Genomic DNA, 21,117 nt, shown 5'->3' on the forward strand with positions numbered 1-21,117 from the left:
TTCTTCGCATTAAATGACGTTTGACGACGATTAGAACTATTTCCTGATATTCGAGTTTAACTATTTAAAAAAAAAGCGATTTGTTATTCTGCTAAATTTTCTTAGAAAGTGTGCATAAAAGCAAATTAACGAAGTAATTTGCACCGCTTAATTTTAAAAATGAAAATGAGATAATGTATCTTTATAGTACATATTTCTATTTTCTAGGGTGTGGTAAGTGAGTGAAAACAGAGTCGCCTACAAGTAAGTCCATTTCATTTGTTATTACTTTTCATTTCTTCACTTTATTTGATGTTTCTTTGTGGTCCCCATTCATATTTCATGCTAACAATTAGATAGATTGTGTTATATTTGATTAATGTGTTTATGTTTTTGCATTCACCAGATTTTAATTATCTTAACACAATTTTAGAAATGCCCAATCTTTGTTACAACCGGTAAATTATCTCTCCATTATTAATGAAGGACTTTTCAAGGTTATTTAAACACCGAATCAAACTTCATGCAAAGTATCTCTTTCACTTTTCCCTTGCAGAAGTGAAGTTTCTTTGTGATTTATGGTCAAGAATTTTATATTATTCAAATTGTTTATAGATTAATGTAAATATATAATTTTTCTCTAATACTTGTCTACTAGAATGAGCAATGCTATTTCTGTCCGGGAAATAATAAGTAAGGAAATGATTGAAAACATTTTTTTAAAAAAGATGTCTTCCTTATAGGTTACAAGAATGCGTTTCTAATTCTTGTAGTCTATTGCATCCCTCATTTTCATAACAGACACATCAGTTTTTGATATATGTTACTGTAGACATAATATTCTTTTGCTTAATTTTTCTACTAAAATCATCGAATGAAACTAAAGTTTTAGTGAGCATTCCAAATATTACATTTTTGTTATTTTAATAAAATGGAATGTTCCACTCATCCACAATTACTGCTCTTGTGTTTCGAAACTGTACGCCATTCTCTTCTCCTCTGGTTGAAACGAAAACTGAGATGACTCGATAACACTAATATATGCAGACAGATGAGTGTTGCACATTTTGCATATATTTCATGTAAAAACTATATTTGTTAGCATGTTAAATTTTGGATTTTGGATGTTGAAATGCACTGATTGCTCCTGCTAGAAAACAAAACAAAACATGGATTATCTGTTTATCTACACTTTTAGGTTTGCACGCACACACACATACACACACACACAGGATAATTGCAGTTCCATTGTATATAAAATATATTTGCAGCCTTTAGAATATCATCTCTGTATGTGCTTTGCATTGGTCCCACCTTCATGTAAGTGAAGATGAGTCTTATTGTAGCAGTTTTATTCTAGTCTGCATTTTGCATGTAAACATTCGATTTTTTTCTCACGCGTTTAGTATTACTTTTCAAAGAAGTTTTTTCCCTTTGTGGAGACATGCAATTTAATTCTTTGTAAGACATGAACCGCAAGAAAGATTCTTTTGAAAAGAAGAGAAGTATAAAAGAATGTTCTAGTAATAATCTTACAAGGAAAATAAATATCTCTTCAGTGTTTTTTTTTTTTATCTATTTATTTTTAACTTAATGAATGCAACTTAGAACAGAAGCATGGTAAAAATATAATGCTTTAACAAGAAGAAAAGTACTTCCTTAAATGGAATGTAAAATTGCTTTCGGAAGAGTGCAACGGAGCTTTATTTGAATTGCACTTCACTGCAATTCACGTAATAGTTGAATGGTGTTTAATTGTTAACTGTTGCTGGTGGCCATGTTTGAAGTTTTACTACAGCCTTTCAGAAAACGGAACCGTTTAAGAAGTTTTTTTTTTAAAAAAAAGAAAAAAAGTTGAAACTTTTAAGTATAAAAACAAAGAAATACTTTAAAAATATATTAGAAAAAGATATTTTTCAAATCTACTTGGCATATATCTACTCTATAATATAAAATGATAAGCTTTTTATGTAACGTTTTTTGTCAAGTTATTTGAAACTCAGGGATATCCTGAGTGTCGAGTCTTCAAAATTCGAGTAATCAGAATTCAAGGAGAACCGGCCTACCAGTCCGGGGGGGGGGGGAACCCCTTTCGAGTCTTCAAAATTTGAGTCACCAGAATTCAAGGAGAACCGGCCCACCAGTCCGGAACTGGGGGGGGGGGGACCCTTTCGAGTCTTCAAAATTTGAGTCATCAGAATTCAAGGTGGACCGGCCTACCAGTCAGGAGCTCGGGGGGTTGGACTCCAGGGGGAGAGCCCCCCCTTTTGAAGACTCGAAAGGGGTCTCCCCCGGATTCCTCGACACTCAGGGGCTACCCTGAGTGTCGAATCTTCAAAATTCGAGTCATCAGAATTGAAGGAGAATTGGCTTACACGGGGGGGGGGATTGGGCACTGTAGGCGCCGGGGGGGGAGTATCCCCCTAGTTTAGATATAAAATGTAAATATTCTTAATGTTATGTTTGCAACACTCGAACAAAAAATTATATTGTTTTCATCTATATTTTATCCTAGTATAGACAAACTACGCTTGAAATATCTCTCCAAACTTTTTAGCTACTTTGTATATCAAGAACAGTTGACTTCACATCAGTTTCTCATGCATCCCATAATGTACAGTGTATCACCTATTACCACATTATCATTATTCTCTGGATTTTGAGCATTTGCGGAAAATCCAAAGTGTTGCAATAATATTGCAGATTTTGTTGCTGGGGCTGTATGTGAATTGCAAATGATATTATCCATTGTGAAGCAAAATTTTGATCGATATATTTAGTAAGCATTTCTAATACTGGATTTCGTATTTCTGACAAACAATTGAAGACATGAAAGTCGCTTTTGCCATTGCATCATTTATCAAGACCATCTAAAAAAAGTAGTTACGTAAGAGAATATTAAAGCACATATCGATTAGACAAGAAAGTCGCTTCTTTGGTACAGACCATCTAAAAGTAGTTATATAATAGAATATTAAAGCACATCGATTAAGGAGTAAATTTTGTGAGTTATTAAAATACTCTAAAAACTTTTTTTTGACTTTTATTGAAAACTTTTCCTGTTAAATTATTTATTCAGTTACTGTAATTTAAAATGATGTTTGACAGTTCTTGTAAATATGATTTAGTCATATGAGATAAAAAAAAATAAATGTATTTGTTAAAAACTTTAAAGAAATATTAATCAAATATGGATATTTGTATATTTACATGATCAAGCATTGAAACAAAGAGTTACTTTGTAAGCATTTTTTTTCTCACACGTGATACATACTAGTGTGTATGCTTACATATAAAATATAGTAAACATATATACCATATTACAAATTCTATGCTCATAAAAGGCTAAATTGTTTTGGTTACGCGATTTTTTTTTTTTTTTTTTGCAGGAAATAGATTTTTCTTAACATCATTATTGTGTTTTAATTTGAAACGGTGACAGTAAACAGTAAATCAGATTTACTTTTTTTTCCCCTTTCATTCAAGGATCTGAAAGTAATCATTTTGAATTTCCCTACTCTGGATTCAACAAGTATTAAAATTTTAAATGAATAAAATGCGAAAGAAATATGCTACCGTTCGTCGGAAATTTTACTAATTGCTGCTATTCTTCTGTGGCAATCTCTTATAACTGCTAAATATTTTGCAGTGATGCTTGCCAATGCAAAGTATCAGCAGACACCATTCTTATATCCAAAATATTTCAGTGCTTCGTTTTGGTTTTCGGCCAACACTCTCCTCTTCTTATTGCGTGATGTAGTTGGCAACGTTGGTGAGTCTAAATCGTTCATTTTATAATAGTCTCTAGCTTCTCCAGTCATTCATTTATGTCTAGACATTTAAAAATGGCCTTTGGCTTGAGCAGTCAATATGTAACAAGTTCCCTGTTTTAGAACACAGAACGATATGAGTTTTTTTTTTTTAAAAAAAAAAAACATTCACTTGTCTGTTCTGCAAAATTCATACTCATAAAATTATATATCCATTTGTATTATAGTTGTTACTTTGAATATGCAAAGATCTTTATACATAAGACAGAAGGAATTTGTTGCATTTAGCTAATCGAGGCTCTGCTGAAAACATAATAAGATGAAGAAGAGAACGAGAACAAATATAACAAGTTAATTTTTTTTTTCTGTTAGGATGGAAAAGACATGGAACGGCCAACTTTCAGCAATGGGTTATAGAAGGGGTGTTTTATGTAAAACAAAGAAATAATTAGATGTTATGGCTGGAGGATGTGTTAATTAGAATGTTTAAGTATAATGATTATGTAAGTTGGTAGTTGATTATGTGTTTGTGTTTTCTTTTTATATTTTTATGGGTGTCCAAAGATATTGGGAACGCAGTGGGATCTCCATAATAGTAGATGCATTGCCATATTGTAGTTCCCTTGGAAATGCAATATGCCACCACTCATCAATTAATTATTAATTATCACTTTCATTTCATGTTGATGTTTTATTCAAGTAAGTAAGCAGTAATAATCAGTGCGGTGTGGTTAGATCTACTTCCGCTCTCCCTTTCTTAGTATTAGTTACACTGCCATTAATATCCGGCTAATCTAGACCATCATTCTATCTGTCATCTTAACCAGTTACAACTGCATTTCAAGTCGTGGAATATAAACTAGCTGCAGTTTCGTTTCGTTGTGGAGTGTTATTTCAGTAGTATTCTGTTTTAGTCGGTTTAAACTCATAGATTCAGTTGTGAGTTTGTGTATTATGGCACCTTCGGCGCATATATTTATAAATAAGTTAAATTCATTGTATTATACATGTGCAGTTGTTAGAAGAGGCAGTAGATTTCCTGTTTATTTTGTTTTACTTATATAAAAAACGTTTCTTGCTAATGTACTCATTTTTATTTTAATAGAATTACAATTACAAAATTACAACATTGAGGTTTTCAAAAAAAAAGATTATTTTGTATATCAATAGAATGCTGTCTTTTCTTTGCTGGTGCTTAGACTAGCTAGCCTTGTCGGTTGTTCTGTCAGTAGACAAAAGTAAGACATTACTGAGTTGAAAAAAAAAGAAGAAAAGTGTATTCTGCTTATTTTAAAGATAATCATAACGTGTTCTGGATCCCTCACAGTTTGTTGGATTTGCGTTTCGGCATTAAGATGATGAATCAGGGATAGAAGAAACTATACCATAAGAAAGTATGCCATGGACCATTCTGAAGATTCCTGTTTCGGTTCATACAGTGCAAAAGAGTACAGGACTTAAAAAAACAAATATTGCAAATGTAGAGACTGTTATCGCGCCTACCTCAATTCTCCTTTCACTCCCGAAATACATTGTCATAATAGTATCTGATACCAAAAAGATAATTAAGGTAACACCGCTACAAGGCTCACAGACTAAAATACTTTTAAACAACTTAACGCGATTTTGTAAAAGATTTAAAAACTTTCAAAGGTTCTGAGCTATTAGTTACAGAAAAATCGCATAACTTTGTCAAGAAACATCTTTTACATAATATAACGTAAGATGTTCGTTGATATATGCTGCTATGATGTTACTAGTGTTATGCGTGAACTAAGATTGGTTTGACTGGAATTACGGCTGCAGCAACTAAAACTGTAGCTTCATAAAACCAGTATAATAAGACTGTTAAGCGTGTTTCCTGGCCGGTTTTTCTTTTTACAGGATTTAAAAATTCTTGGAAAATCTTATCACCTCCGTATGAGACCCACTGTGAACCAGGAACCATTTATGTTCTGAATGATTGAAGGTGCTTTATAGATTCGTCCAGAAGAAGAGCCTTTAAACTATATTTATTTCGTATATTTCATAATCAATTTATGAAGCTCATTCGCTTCATTTCAAGGACAAACTACGATAATCTTGAGCTACGTTTAGAGACACTGCAATATGAAAATTCAATTCAACCATATGGACACTTGAAACTTTTAGGTAATTTACTTGGCCAGCAGTTGGGTTTTCTTTGTAAATGTGATAGCTATGAGAAAATTTAACATTGCAGAAGGAATGAATATGAAGAAGTGCCATTATGCTCTGCTTTTAAAATATCAGAGACAAGTTAATAAAAAAATTATTTTTTCCTACTTCACATTGTTGGAACTAATGAAGCAGTTTGTCAAAGCTGTGATCTAAGATGTATTGAATGTAAAAAAAGTGTAATTTTTATGTCCCCACCTCCCACTAATAAAAGGTGGTAAACCTATAGTACATTCGTACCGCTGGTGGGCTAAGAATTTTTTACCTTTTTTTTTTAATTATTATTGTTTTTTTATTTATTTTTCTATTTATTTTTTATTTCAAACCACTTCAGGCTTATAATAAACGTGTAGGTTGCCTTACAATGGAGGATGAAAGGCATCTATCGCCTAAAGATACTCATAAACATCCATACCCACGAAGGGATTTGAACCTTCATCCTGTTAGTTGGGAGCAGATACTAATCAAGCAATCGGAATTTGTAATAGGTATATATATATATATATATATATATATATATATATATATATATATATATATATATATATGTAGATATGTAGAAAAGTATTTTTACCTTGGGTATAAATATGTTAAAGATACCAAGCAATTTTAAACCTGGTTTTACTCCATTTCCCAAGTCAGCAAACAGACTAAAAGTCAAGTTTGCGTCTGCAATTGATGCAAGTCTAACTGATCCCACAGGTAGTGCAGGACCAGGGCAACTCGTGGCAAAGGTGGAACAAGCTCCGATCACTAATCTTAATATTTACCCTTAATGCCAAAACACATCTCCAAGAAGGGGATGTATGATGTTTTGTATTAAAGGCAAGGGGCCACTACCCAGACCGGTTTCGACCTTTATTGAGGTCTCGTCAGTGGGAGCTAGGCTAGAGATAGAAATACCAAGATACCAAGATTTAGCAATACAGAGCTTGTAAGTATTTCGCCAAAACAAGTTACCATAAGGTGTTTTAACCTTATTAAATAAAAATCTCTGGAGGAGATATAAATGTAGAAAAGTATTTTTACCTTGGGTATAAATATGTTAAAGATACCAAGCAATTTTAAACCTGGTTTTACTCCATTTCCCAAGTCAGCAAACAGACTAAAAGTCAAGTTTGCGTCTGCAATTGATGCAAGTCTTTGTTCCACCTTTTGCAAGTCTTGTTCCACCTTTGCCACGAGTTGCCCTGGTCCTGCACTACCTGTGGGATCAGTTAGACTTGCATCAATTGCAGACGCAAACTTGACTTTTAGTCTGTTTGCTGACTTGGGAAATGGAGTAAAACCAGGTTTAAAATTGCTTGGTATCTTTAACATATATATATATATATATATATATATATATATATATATATCAGAAATATTTACTAATTACAAATTCTTTGGTGTAAAATTGATCAAGCCTCAAGTATATTGAATATATATTTAGTAATATATTCTTTACTGAAGGAATATCATCTCCTCCTCTTATTTCATTCAAACCCAACGTGACCTTTGCCGATACGAGTGGTCACATCATAGCGCCATTGTTAAAGCTAAAAACAGGATGCTCTGTCAGAAACTGTATTGCTCTAAGTTACGGTTGATAAAAAAAAGCTCTCAATCCTTCCATTTGTTTGTTTATTTTAGCCTGAGCATCTGAAGAGTTATAAAGTGGTCCTTGACGATGAAGTTGCCATTCTTAGCGATCCCGTAATAGCCGGACAGTATGACTCACTTTCCATTGTTGTGAGCGGATAAGTGTTTCAGACAGGGAGTTCCTAAGATATAAATAATTCAAGTGGATACACTTGGCTCATCACAGTTGTGTACGCGATCTCGAGGACATTGAATTACTGAAACAATCCAAGTCGTTACGTTTTCCTAGAACAAAACACTCTTAACTAGCCTTACGATTATTTGGCGATTACCTTAAATCAGTCTCATTCTTAAAATAAGGGATACAATTTAAAGCACTTTTCTTGATCAACTTTTGATAGTGATATCAAATGGACGAATGTTACAGCTCAGTGTTATCAGTCTGTAGTTAAGGTTATCCCCATTCAGGAATTTTGGATACTCCCAAAGAATGTTTTATGTTATCGGATATTCAAGGAAAGATATCATTTATGAAACTCAAATAAATTGGCTTTTGACCGTGAGCCTATTTTAAATGTCTGTTGATATCATAACGACATTTGCAACCGGTGAGTGTTTTATGTCTACCATTTATAGTCACATTTTAATATTGGATATCCTTACTAAACCAATTCGTTAATTTACTCTGTAGGATGGACAGTTTGATTTATCGCTTTACTTGGAACGAATATATATAGTCCTTTAAGTTTCTTCAATATATATATGTATATATACTGTATATCTCATTTATTAATGACGGTGCCCTGGGTTTGGAAAGACCTAGGTTCCAATCCCGTCTATGATGCGAATAACTCATTAATATGGGCTTTTGAACTGAAAGTGAGCAACGAATTTCATATGGAAGAGCCAAAGTGCCAGAGTTTTTTCCTCCTGTAGCAAATTCCTCCTTTTCACTCCTATGCGTCATTCCCTTAAGGAATGACGCATAGGAGTACCTCTAAATCCCTTATTCAATGGACTAAGCCCATGGATGGGAGAGCTGAAGATGTATATAAGCAATTTTCCGTTGTTGGTTGTGTCATATTTCTGTCACCAAGCTGTCATGTCTGCTTATTGTGCTTCACTGTTTAGCAGGATTCCTTTTTTTTTTTTTTTTTTAATCATTTCCTTATTTTAAGAAAATATCGCGAATACAGAATCTCCCTTGCCAATTCAAATTCTAAATATTTTGAATTTGACAATATTCATATAATCAGTGTGCATACATATCCAAAGAATTATCTACAATGCTAAGTGCATTGCACATACGTTGCGTTTATGCTGTGCTTTTCATACACCAGTTATGAAAAGTAAAACAAAAAAAAATTAGGGGAGACATGATGTTAGTCTGGTTTTTAGCACTCGGGGTTCCGTGAAGTCTATAACGAAAAATTTATTAAATTAAGAGGAGCGAGAGAGAGTTTGAGTCAGACGTCTGTTTCGATTGCTGAATTTTATATGCTTACCAATTAAAAAAAAAAGGTTATCGACCTTGGACTTTTTTTTCTTCCTCTCTTCGGTGATAGCCACCCAGAGTATTTAGCTCACGAACTCTTTTTAGATTTCATGGTGTTATTTTTATGCTCTTTATTTTTTTAAGGTAAATTTTTTCCAGTGTTTGTTTTTTAATTGATTTTTAGCTTCTGCCATTTCGGTTTATTATTTAGTAATGATTTAATTTATATATTGCTTATCGTAACGTGCTTAGCATATTTAGGAGTTCAGGCCAGTACCTCTTTCAACGAAATACACGCTATAATTTTCCCAGCGAACTTTGATTTCGTTTAATGCAAGGAACACATGGAACAGTGTCACACACACACACACACACACACACACACACACACACAAAAAAAAAAAAAAAACTGCCGGAATACAAACATTCATACACGGGAGATATATACTCCTTATAGGGTGGCTACCTCTCTCTGATCTAGACGAGAAAACTTATTGAAGTTTTCACAGCGACATTTCCTCTCTATTTAACCTGCACATCTTTCAGAAAATGTTTTGGGATCATCAAGAAGACTCTTCTATCCTCTTCCTGATGTTACGATCTTGAAGTTTGTTGGTAATATCAGTAGTTGATTTGCTGCATAGATTTCAGAACTTTCCACAAGAAAAAAAACAAGTATGGAAATAGTTTGAGAATCATGAAACATTATCTTTTCATGTCTAAATTTAGTCGTTCCCCTCACATGTATGTTTGCCTTGACAGAAATCACGGGAAACTCACAGTTGCCTGACGACTGATTGGATTAATTCGAATAATTAGTGCACTATGTTGCAGTAGTGACTTTCCTTACACAATGGCGTCATCTATTATCACAATAGTGTCGTGCTTTCAGTTGTATGTGCACATTTTGCTTAATTTAAATATTAATATTTGTCCTATTTTAATCCAAACTTAGCTATGCAGAGTGCCTATTGTATGTGTACAGACAGGCAGTGATTCTAATTAGTGCTATAAAAGACTGTAACGCAATAAATGAAAAATTAGTTTAAAATTCAAATAGGTTCTCTGTCTATTTTCTAGACGTCTGCGTAGAAAATAATCTTTTCTACGCAGACGCCTTTATGATCTCATCACCTATAATTAGGACTGTAGTGATAGCCCTAGTCAGAAGATCAATCATGCCCTTTGTTGGAAAAACTGGGCTCTAATCCCTTTTAGAATGAAAGCAATTTTTATAATGCTATCCAACTAAAGGCTAGTTACCGGGTACGGTCTCGTACGGAGTGGCCGGACTTACTCTCCTTACTGCAAACTATAGTTTTTTTTTAATCTTCACAAAGTCAGTCATTTTGTCTCATAAACAGCATAAAAAATCGACGGTTCAAGTGTAAACTGTGTGTGTTTGACATCTGTTATCTTTCAAACTTCAGCAACTCAAATGAGAAACATTTATAACATGTGATAGAATTTATTATCAGCGCAATTTCACTGCATATCTTACTTGCTGCCTACTTCTTCTCTTCGTGCTCAGTGGCACACAAAACCAAGATCCATCTTTTCCAGTTACTATATAAAAAAAAAATTTTAAAAAAATTAAAATATATATATATATATATATATATTTTATTTATTTATTTATTTATTTATTTTTTCTCCCCCGACTAACTTTCTTCTAGCTTTCCCAACTAGCTATCTTTTTTTTTTGGTCATTCTTTGTCAAATTAGTTTAGGCCTTCTTCCTCTTCCTTTTTTACTTACAGGATCATGTCAGAAATTCTATTCTATTCATTCTCTATACTTTTGGTATATATATCTTTTCTTTGGCATCTCTTATACTTACACTGTAAATGTTGTATTGTTATATTTTAATATTCAAGCATACAAGTAGTTTTGTACTAAAATCTGCCCAAGGTAACCGAAACGTCAGGACACATTTAAATACATATCTTGACTTCTAAATTGTAGCGAAATCTCCATCCAGAGAAGTAAGGACGGACCAATGGACATACATAGGGATTTTTTATAAATAAATTTTTTAAATCATTATTGGAAACGGCACTTATCTGCGATCAGCGTTTGGCCTCTAACAAGAAAGTTTAAGGCCTTAGTGTGTTTATTGCTGTTGATTCATTTGTGCATCACTGCGACATATAGCATCATCATTTGAGATGTATAGTTTTTTTGCTAAAACTATACCTTGGGTCAAGATAATTATAATTATTATTGCCATTCTTGGTGACCCAGCGGATAGCGTATCGGCTCTTCAAACAAGCTGTAGGTTTCTTTTGGGGCTGGGATGTTTGTAAATACCTTTAGGTGAAGAGGAATTTCATCGCCCTATGTGACGAGATCGACTTTCTCTCTTTTTGGAGGCCTGAAATGGCGTGAAAGAGTTTCCTACTTGACCTGTACAGTAGTATTTTTAGATTACGTAAAGTAAACCTTAGCCCTCCCATGGTACTAATATACTACGAGTTTATGTATCATTTTAGCCATGTATAGACCATTTTAATAGCAATGATAAGCACAGCAAAATTTGCTGTGCTTAATTTTTGGCATATAAAGTATATGCCAAAAACGGTAGTAGTAGGGACACTTCTGACAAGATCAAGATAACATAAGGAATCGTGACGTGATTGGTTGTTCATTTGATGACGTCACTGTGTGTGTGTGACGTCATGAGTTTGGAATTTTTCTAGGGACCATCTGTGTGTGTGTGTGTGTGACGTCACGTTGTTTTGTTCGCTTTTGGAATTATGAGTGATGATAGTGATAAGGATTCATGTCATGATTTGTGGGGCACTTTGATCAAGATAAGGAATCATGTCATGAATGTTTGTTATCATCAGATATAGATAAGTGTCGTCATGTGTTAGTTGTAAATAAGTGACGTTATTGTTTTGAATGAAAAAAGGGAGATATATTAGTGGATAAGGATTCGTGGTGTGATTGGTGGGACACTTCTGACAAGATCAAGATCAAGATAAGATAAGGAATCGTGACGTGAATGTTTGTTGTTTTCAGATGAAGATAAGTGAAGTAATTTGTTAGTTGTAAATAAGTGACGTTATTGTTTTGAATGGAAAAGGGAGATATATTAGTGAATAAGCATTCGTGTTGTGATTGGTGGGACACTATGAACCAAATAGGGGTAGGGTGAAAAGGGAAGTGACGTCAGTTTCCTGGATGTGTGTTGTTATGAGTTGTAGATAAGTAAATGGTTTACGTATGGCACTATGGGTGATGGATAGTGATAAGATAAATTTTGGAATGTTTGGAATTTTGCTTGGCCCCCTCTTCTGTCAAGGACATCACGTGGTGTGTGTGTGTGTGTGTGTGTGTGTGTGTGTGTGTGTGTGTGTGTGTGTGTGTGTGTGTGTGTGTGTGTGTGTGTGTGTGTGTGTGTATAGCATTGTGGGTGATTTTTAGATAAGCAATTGTGACGTTATGTGTTTGGAAATTTCTGGGGAACATATGTCTCTCTATGATATTACATGGTGTTTTGCTTTGCCTATGGAATTGTGGGCGATGTTTTTGATATAAGATATCTTGGAATTTTCCCAGGGTGACACAAATCCGTCATTGTCATCATGTTTTGTCTTTGGTTGTCTATAGATGGCTGTACTAATTTTCCAATATATTTTGGGGTATTTCTTTCCTGTTAATGGGTGGGAATTCTTAGAGTAGAGTCATGATGGTAGCAGTGATTAAGCTTTTCTGAATAATTTAATTATATGCTAGCGTCTCTCAAACACACACACACACACACACATTAGACATGAAAAGTCGCCAATATATCCATATTGATTCTCTAATATGTACCCTATGATTATTCTATGAAAAAAAAAACTATTCAGTATTAGAATTACTCTTACCAAAACATACAATCAGTGATTATTGAAATTACAGTTATCAATTGTTATGTTTAAGTTAAAAAAAAAACTTACATTTCTTTCCAGAATGGGAACATCTTGGTACTATCTAGGTTTTCTGAATATTCCAAATTGTTGATTTTTAACATATATTCACAGCACAGAACACAAACACAAGTCTGACTTGTTTCATTATAGGTTACCTGGGCTAACATATATAAATATTTATGATAACACCAAACAAGAAATTCATCAGCTCTTTCAAAGTTTTGAAAATCATGCACATATTGTTTTCATCATTTGGTATCATTTAAATGAACAACGGGTCTGGCTATTAAGTTCGTTAATGTTTTTTTGATTTTTCTCTTCCAATGACAAGTATTTTTTGATATATGCATGTTGATTCACTTGTTATCCGCATGCTACGATACCTTTTTATTTTTTGTCACTTTTCAGGTGAAATATTCTTCACTAAAATTCTACCTATTAATTTAATACATTTCCTTTTGCTTCCAAGAGCAGACACAATTTCTTGAAATATTTGAGGGTTTGCATGAACAAATAAGACTTTTAATTCACTAAGGGGATTTTCAAAAAAAAAAGACTGGTTAGTTTGTGGCATGAAATTTCACAAGGAAAAAAATGTTATGGTCTTACTTAAATTTGTATAACACATCAAACGACACCCAATTTGTTCATTTAAATTTACATATTTTATTTGAATGAAATATTATTTACAAATTGTATTTACTGAATCTAACATACAGAAAATAAATAAAGTGAAAAATACGATGTATTTTTTGTTCCTTAATCTTATTGTTAAATTTGCACTGTTGTTCAAAGGTTCTTCCCATGCTTGTGGAATTGCCATCCATGTGGTTTTTGACAATGTGACTCTCATCTGAATGTTAATTTCATTTGGTGATCGTTAGGAATTTATTACTGTAGTAAAATTAAGGGTTGCATATTTATTTTTTTGAAACCAATACATATATTTCTGAGCATTATTAAAAGCACTGAATCTTTTGTTATGTTTCCAAAAGCATTTAAAAGTATACGTTATGTTTCACGTTTTGGGCATCCAATTTCATTTAAATCAAGAACATTAATGCTTTTGATTTTTCTCTTCCTTTGGCGAGTAATATTTGATATTTGCATGTTAATTCTATCATCCAGTTTCTTAGTTTGTCCAGAGATAGTGAACTAATTTCCGACTTCATCCGATGGTTATATTTTATTAACCAAGAATTCTGTTTTTTAACTCTTTCAGGTAATTCTTTCCAACCACAAGGTGATTTTGTCAATGCATATCTAACAATAATTCCATCAGAAATACAAATTTCTTTAGGAAATAAATTTAAAGTCTTGTTCAAAAGAAATTGACTTTTATACCAATGATAACTGAAAATTCGTATTTTTCACCCACTGTAGATTTTGCATATTCGTTTTCTTTCATTCTTCTTCTTACATTACTTCATTTGGCACCACATATAAATAGTTATTTATTATAATTATAATTATTATCTCACTGATTATTAGCTCTGATCTTATATTTTATGTTACCTTTCTGTTACGAAATTCAGAACAATTAGAACTTTTCACAGAGAAAATTTCAAAGAATTTTGTGGCTCACCCATTATTTTTACATTACCGAACACAAAACTCCACAACACAATACAGCAGCTGCAGTGGATGAACGATTACCTTAAGTCCAAAGTCACTCGACTCTATGGTTTTTTCTTATAGTACTGTTTACCTTTACTATGCCCTACCCAGACTGTTACTTAAAAAATGAACCTTTTACACAGATGACTCAACGACATGTTTTCGCATGCTGTTGGATATACTGTTGGTGTGTTTTTATCTTACTTTGTGTGTGGGAAAGGTAAAATTTGTATTTGTGTTATCTGGAGAGTACAAACGTTTTTTCTATACCAAACTTTAAGAGTTTAAGTCACGTTTTTGGGTTAATTATCTGCAGTCTCTCTGTAAAACAACCAAATTCTAAGTTCAGATTTTCGATTACATGAACAAATTGTTTTCAGATAACTCAAACAATGTCAATAGGTAGCATTAGACAATTTCTAAAATAATCAATTATATGGATATCAGTTTTCAACACGTTTTTCCCCATTCCTGGCATTAATATCACAGTAGTGATTTTTTAAAAATAATTAAACAGAATTTTTTTAAGGTATAAAGTTGTGGATTTAAATATCAATTTCTAATAAAAAATAACTGAGTAAAAAATTCACTGTGGAAAAACACAATAACAAACGCACACATCTTTGTTCATTTAAGTTTACAAATGCATATTTTATTTTGCTGAAATATTATTTACAAGTATATATTCACAGAGAAAAATTCGAAACATGTAATTACCAAAAAATATTTCACAATATTTAGTTTACACTCTTAACATTTTCCAAAGAGTTCAATGAATAAAATTTTTGTTACTCACTGTTTCTTGGTTACATTACATCAAAATAGCTGGTCATGCAAAAGAGTTTTTAAATCAGTTTGTCTTTCCTTATAGTACTGTATACCACCTGACCCTTAACCCTGACCGTTCCTTCCAAAATGAAACTTTCACGCAGATGATTCACGGACATGTTTCTACATGCTGTTGGATACGATGTTGATGTGAGATTATCTTACTTTGAGACATCATAGGGCAAATCTTATATCTGTGGCTAGAAGGGTATTCTATATTATTTGTCCTTATTATGTTAAGTATTTTATCCTCAAAAAGTGTTTTTGATGTTAGACCATGTGATTAGTTCTCTTACTCATATGTCCGAAATTGTTGGGATGGGGAAAAAAATAGCATTACGTGGTGGAAGTGAAAAGGTAGTCAAGAGGGTGACAGGGGTCTTCCCTGCAATGCTCCTCCACCCACCCCACCCCTAACCCTGTCATCCCATATTCTCCCTCTCTCCTCCAGAAGATGTCTGCTCAGGCTAGTGGAGATGAGCGAGCTCGTCATTTGAGGATATCTTTTAGTGATGTCACCTCCAACTGATACTGATAACTTTGGAGAAAAAAAAAACCTCTAACTGATACTGATAAATGCAGAGCAAAAAAAGAAAGAAAGAAACGTTTTCCTGCAATGCTCCCCCACCCCATACGCTAACCCCTCATCCCTCTTTCCTCCACAAAATGTCTGCTCAGCATAGTGGAGATGAGCGAGCTCCTAATTTGCAGATATCTTTTAGTGATGTCACCTCCAACTGATACTGATAACTTTGGAGGGGGGAAAAACGCGTTTTTTTTTCCTCCAAAGGGAAATTTTTGTATATTAGATTCAGTAAATGCAATTTGTAAATAATATTTCATTCAAATAAAATGTGTAAATTTAAATGAACAAATTGGGTGTCATTGATGTGTTATACAAATTTAAGTAAGACCATAACATTTTTTTTTCCTTGTGAAATTTCATGCACAAACTAACCAGAGACTTTTTCTTTTCTTTTTTTTTTGAAAACCCCTCAGTGAATTAAAAGTCTTATTTGTTCATGCAAACCCTCAAATATTTCAAGAAACTGTGTCTGCTCTTGGAAGCAAAAGGAAATGTATTAAATTAATAGGTAGAATTTTAGTGAAGAATATTTCACCTGAAAAGTGACAAAAAATAAAAAGGTATCGTAGCATGCGGATAACAAGTGAATCAACATGCATATATCAAAAAATACTCGCCATTGGAAGAGAAAAATCAAAAAACATTAACGAATTTAATAGCCAGACCCGTTTCTTCATTTAAATGATACCAAATAATGAAAACAATATGTGCATGAATTTCAAAACTTTGAAAGAGCTGATGAATTTCTTGTTTGCTGTCATCATAAATATTTATTTGAGGGTAAACATTTTTTTTTCTTTACAATATTTCTTTATTTCTTTCTTTCTGAGCTAATTTTCATTTGACATAAAGAATAAATAATTATTTATTTGTATTGGAAAGAATATCTAATATAATAATTGTGTTAAAATATATATATAAATATCCCTACTGTAAAATAAATGTCACACTGAGAGGACAACAGTCAATTGGGACTAACGGAAATGAGTTTTACATAGTTGAACTATGTAAAAACCATAGTTTAACTTGTTTTGAAATGTCACATGGAGAAAAATCACATGAATTACACGTAAGCACCAGTGGCAAATCATACACTATGAACATCAGCGCAAATGTTAAATCAGAAGAATAAGAAGGGAAAAAAATACTGTCTTTTTCACTTTATTTAATTCTGTATGTAAACATAGAAATTGACAGTATATATTACAGAGCTAATATTCATTTGAAATAATAAGAAATAACTATTTATTTGTTGTGCTGGAAAAAGAAGTTTCTAAAAGAAAACGCTGTGGAGAGTTCAAAACCTTGTTTGTCTCATATTCGTTACTTAAAATTACTAATGCTAAAGAAATAAGAAATAAAATAAATAAATTCCAGTTGCAGAAATAGGTTATGAGCACAAGGAATCGAAGGTAAAATTAATAGTCATATTGGTTTTAAAAAAATAAACGTAAGCATTAATTTACTACAGCAATAATTTCCCACGGTAACCAAGAGTTCCAATTTAACAACACGATTTCTCACCTACATACAACAATTTGGGGACCGGATAAGAGAGATATCTTTAAGATAAGACTTAGTGAGAAATCTACAGTGTTGGAAAATAAATTCAGATACAATTTATTTATTTATTACTTTTGCTGAGTTATTCTGTTAGAATATGTAGTTAAACTGAATTTTGAAAGTAAAATAGAAAAAATAACCAATCGATTTTAAAAAAAAAATTTATTTCACTTGTCAGAATTCCATACTCTAACATCACTCTGAATTCGAAAGAGGAACTAAACTTAAACAAAACGGCACATATGCTTTCCCACCAAGCTTGGGAAAACATAGCATGAGCAACTGTGGGAAGGACTTAATACAGATAGTAATCTAATAATCGGATAGTAATCTAAATTAAGTAGTCAACTAGCTTTTCTGGTTATTTAAAGACATATCTTTCAACTCCTATGTTTTGTGTGTTTTTGTGCTGTGAATAAATATATGTTAGCCCCAGTAACCTATAAGGAACAAGTCAACTGCATTTACAGACTTGTGTTTGTGTTCTGTGCTGTGAATATATGTTAAAAAATCAACAATTTGGAATATTCAGAAAACCTAGATAATACCAAGATGTTCCCATTCTGGAAAGAAATGTAAGTTGTTGTTGTTTTTTAACTTAAACATAACAATTGATAACTAATTTCAATAATCACTGCTCGTATGTTTTGGTAAGCGTAATTCTAATACTGAATAGTTTTTTTTTTCATAGAATAATCATAGGGTACATATTAGAGAATCAGTATGGATATATTGGCGACTTTACATGTCTAATGTGTGTGTGTGTGTGTGAGGGACACCAGCATATAATTAAATTATACTGAAAAGCCTAATCACTGCCGCCATCACGACTCTACTCTAAGAATTCCCACCCCTTAACAGGAAAGAAATAACCCAAAATGTATTGGAAAATTAGTACAGCCATCTATAGACAACCAAAGACAAAACATAACGACAATGACGGAGGTGTGTCACCCTGGGAAAATTCCAAGATATCTTATATCAAAAAGATCACCCACAATTCCATAGGCAAACCAAAACACCATGTGATATCACAGAGAGACGTATGTTTCCCAGAAATTTCCAAACACAACGTCACGATTGCTTATCTCTAAATATCACGCACAATGCCAAACGCGAACCCAACACACACACACACACCACGTGATGCCCCTGACAGAAGGGGGGCCCCCTGCGAAATTCCAAAATGTATCTTATCACTATCCATCATCCATAATGCCATACACAAACCATTTACTTATCTACAACTCATAACAACACACATCCAGGACACTGACGTCACTTCCCCTTTCACCCTACCCCTATTTGGTTCATAGTGTCCTACCAATCACGACACGAATGCTTATCCACTAATATATCTTCCTTTTCCATTCAAAAAAATAACGTCACTTATTTTCAACTAACAATTACGTCACTTATCTACATCTGACAATAACAAACATTCACGACACGATTCCTTATCTTATCTTGATCTTAATCAAAGTGCTCCACCAATCACGACACGAATCCTTATGGCTACCCATAATTCCATACGCGAACAAAACAAACAACGTGACGTGACACACACAGATGGTCCCCAGAAAAATTTGAAACATTCCAAACTCATGACGTCATCAAATGAACAACCAATCACTTCACGATTCCCTATCTTATCTTGATCTTGATCTTGTCAGAAGTGTCCCTACTACTACTACTACTAGCGGAGCTAGATTCAGATGTGGTAATAAATAGTCTCATTCTGCAAGAATGTTATTACATGAAAATCATCCTTTCTTTACGATTATCTGCAATAATTTTACAGAAAAACCTACCGTAAGACACTATTGTCATGGGTTATTTCACATTCTTGCAAGGTATGCAGAATTGGTTTAGAATGTTTTGTAAATACATGATTCTTCTGTTGAAAAAAAAATTGCGATGTGGTGTTATTCCCTTTCCCCTCCTCACCCTGAAAAATAATTCTTTCATTGTTAACAAATAAATGCCTAATTTCTGGAAACAAATCCACTGATTTCGATGAACAACATTAGAAGCAAAATACTTTCAAACAGAATTTAAAAAAGAATTATTTGAATATTTGAAATAGAATCTGTAAAAAATAGTGTAAATAATGTAAATCTTTGATATTTGTATTTGAGCATTTCTGGTCAACTATTATTTACTCCAACTTACTATGTTTCAAGTATTTGACAGTTTTTTCTACATGCACTATACTAAAGCTCTTGTAAGCTACAATATACCTAAAACTATTTAAGGCTGCCTAGCCTGACCTCTTATGGTAAAAATAAAATTCATTAACGTTATTCTTCTTAAGTTGCTTCTCCAGTTTGCAGGTAATCAATCATGGTACACCCGAGTTTCCGAGAGTGACGTTATGCTATATATATTTGAAAAAAAATAGATTTAATGACTCCAAGACCGAGATAACATATAAAGATTTTAATGATAAATACTACTAGTTTCGGCATATAGCAGCCTTCTTCAGGTATTTATAAAGGAAAGGAATACTAATAAACATTGAATTATTTAAACAAACTGGAAATTACAGGTACAAATTGCCTCACATAATCGATACATAAAAACGTTGTATTTTTCAAGTTGTTCCAACTGGCGTGCCATTGTTTGTTGCAATTGTGCGTGCAAGTTCACGTGAACGCCAATATTGAATAACTGCAGCATGGCTATCTGGGATGTTATAACTTAAATTATTATTTAAGTGGACCGGGTTCAGTAGGATTTCCCTTGATTCTACGATTTTCCTTTCAAACTCATCTTCACAGCGAAAAATATTTTCTGATCTATTCCAGCATACAGAGTGGCTTTGTTGGTCATCATTAGGATTATTTGAAAAAAGAACATGACTGGATAACGCAGTTGCATGAGGTCTTTTTGTATGAGATGTCTCTCTTATGCTCTTCTATGCGTTGTTCAATAGATTTGTTAGTTTGACCAAAGTATGGGATATTGCGTTAATATCCCATAATAACTGCGTTATCCAGTCATGTTTTTTTTCAAATAATCCTAATGATGACCAACAAAGCCACTCTGTATGCTGGAATAGATCAGAAAATATTTTTCGCTGTGAAGATGAGTTTGAAAGGAAAATCGTAGAATCAAGGGAAATCCTACTGAACCCGGTCCACTTAAATAATAATTTAAGTTATAACATCCCAGATAGCCATGCTGCAGTTATTCAATATTGGCGTTAACGTGAACTTGCACGCACAATTGCAACAAACAATGGCATGCCAGTTGGAACAACTTGAAAAATACAACGTTTTTATGTATCGATTATGTGAGGCAATTTGTACCTGTAATTTAATTTGTACCCAGTTTGTTTAAATAATTCAATGTTTATTAGTATTCCTTTCCTTTATAAATACCTGAAGAAGGCTGCTATATGCCGAAACTAGTAGTATTTATCATTAAAATCTTTATATGTTATCTCGGTCTTGGAGTCATTAAATCTATTTTTTTCAAATGTATAACAACCGAGTAAAAGCTGATCGCCATATATATATATATATATATATATATATATATATAACGAATTTTAAGAATTCTATAAAAAATAGTTTGGTT

General features: G+C 32.9%; 1 protein-coding gene across 7 annotated transcripts in view; it reads left to right on the forward strand.

The window, feature by feature from the left end:
- PMCA (plasma membrane calcium-transporting ATPase 3) overlaps positions 1-21,117 on the forward strand; it is a 1,392,263-nt gene that overhangs the window by 201,384 nt on the left and 1,169,762 nt on the right. For all 7 annotated transcript variants that reach the window (XM_090412026.1, XM_090412017.1, XM_090412079.1 and 4 more), the window contains one exon: positions 208-243. The gene's annotated coding sequence lies outside the window, so the exon portion shown is untranslated. The remainder of the gene's footprint in view (positions 1-207; positions 244-21,117) is intronic.

Source organism: Typopeltis vanoorti, chromosome 2 (assembly GCF_054136105.1).
Source record: "Typopeltis vanoorti isolate ZY-2024b chromosome 2, IOZ_Tvanoo_1.0, whole genome shotgun sequence".
NCBI lineage: Eukaryota > Metazoa > Arthropoda > Arachnida > Uropygi > Thelyphonidae > Typopeltis > Typopeltis vanoorti.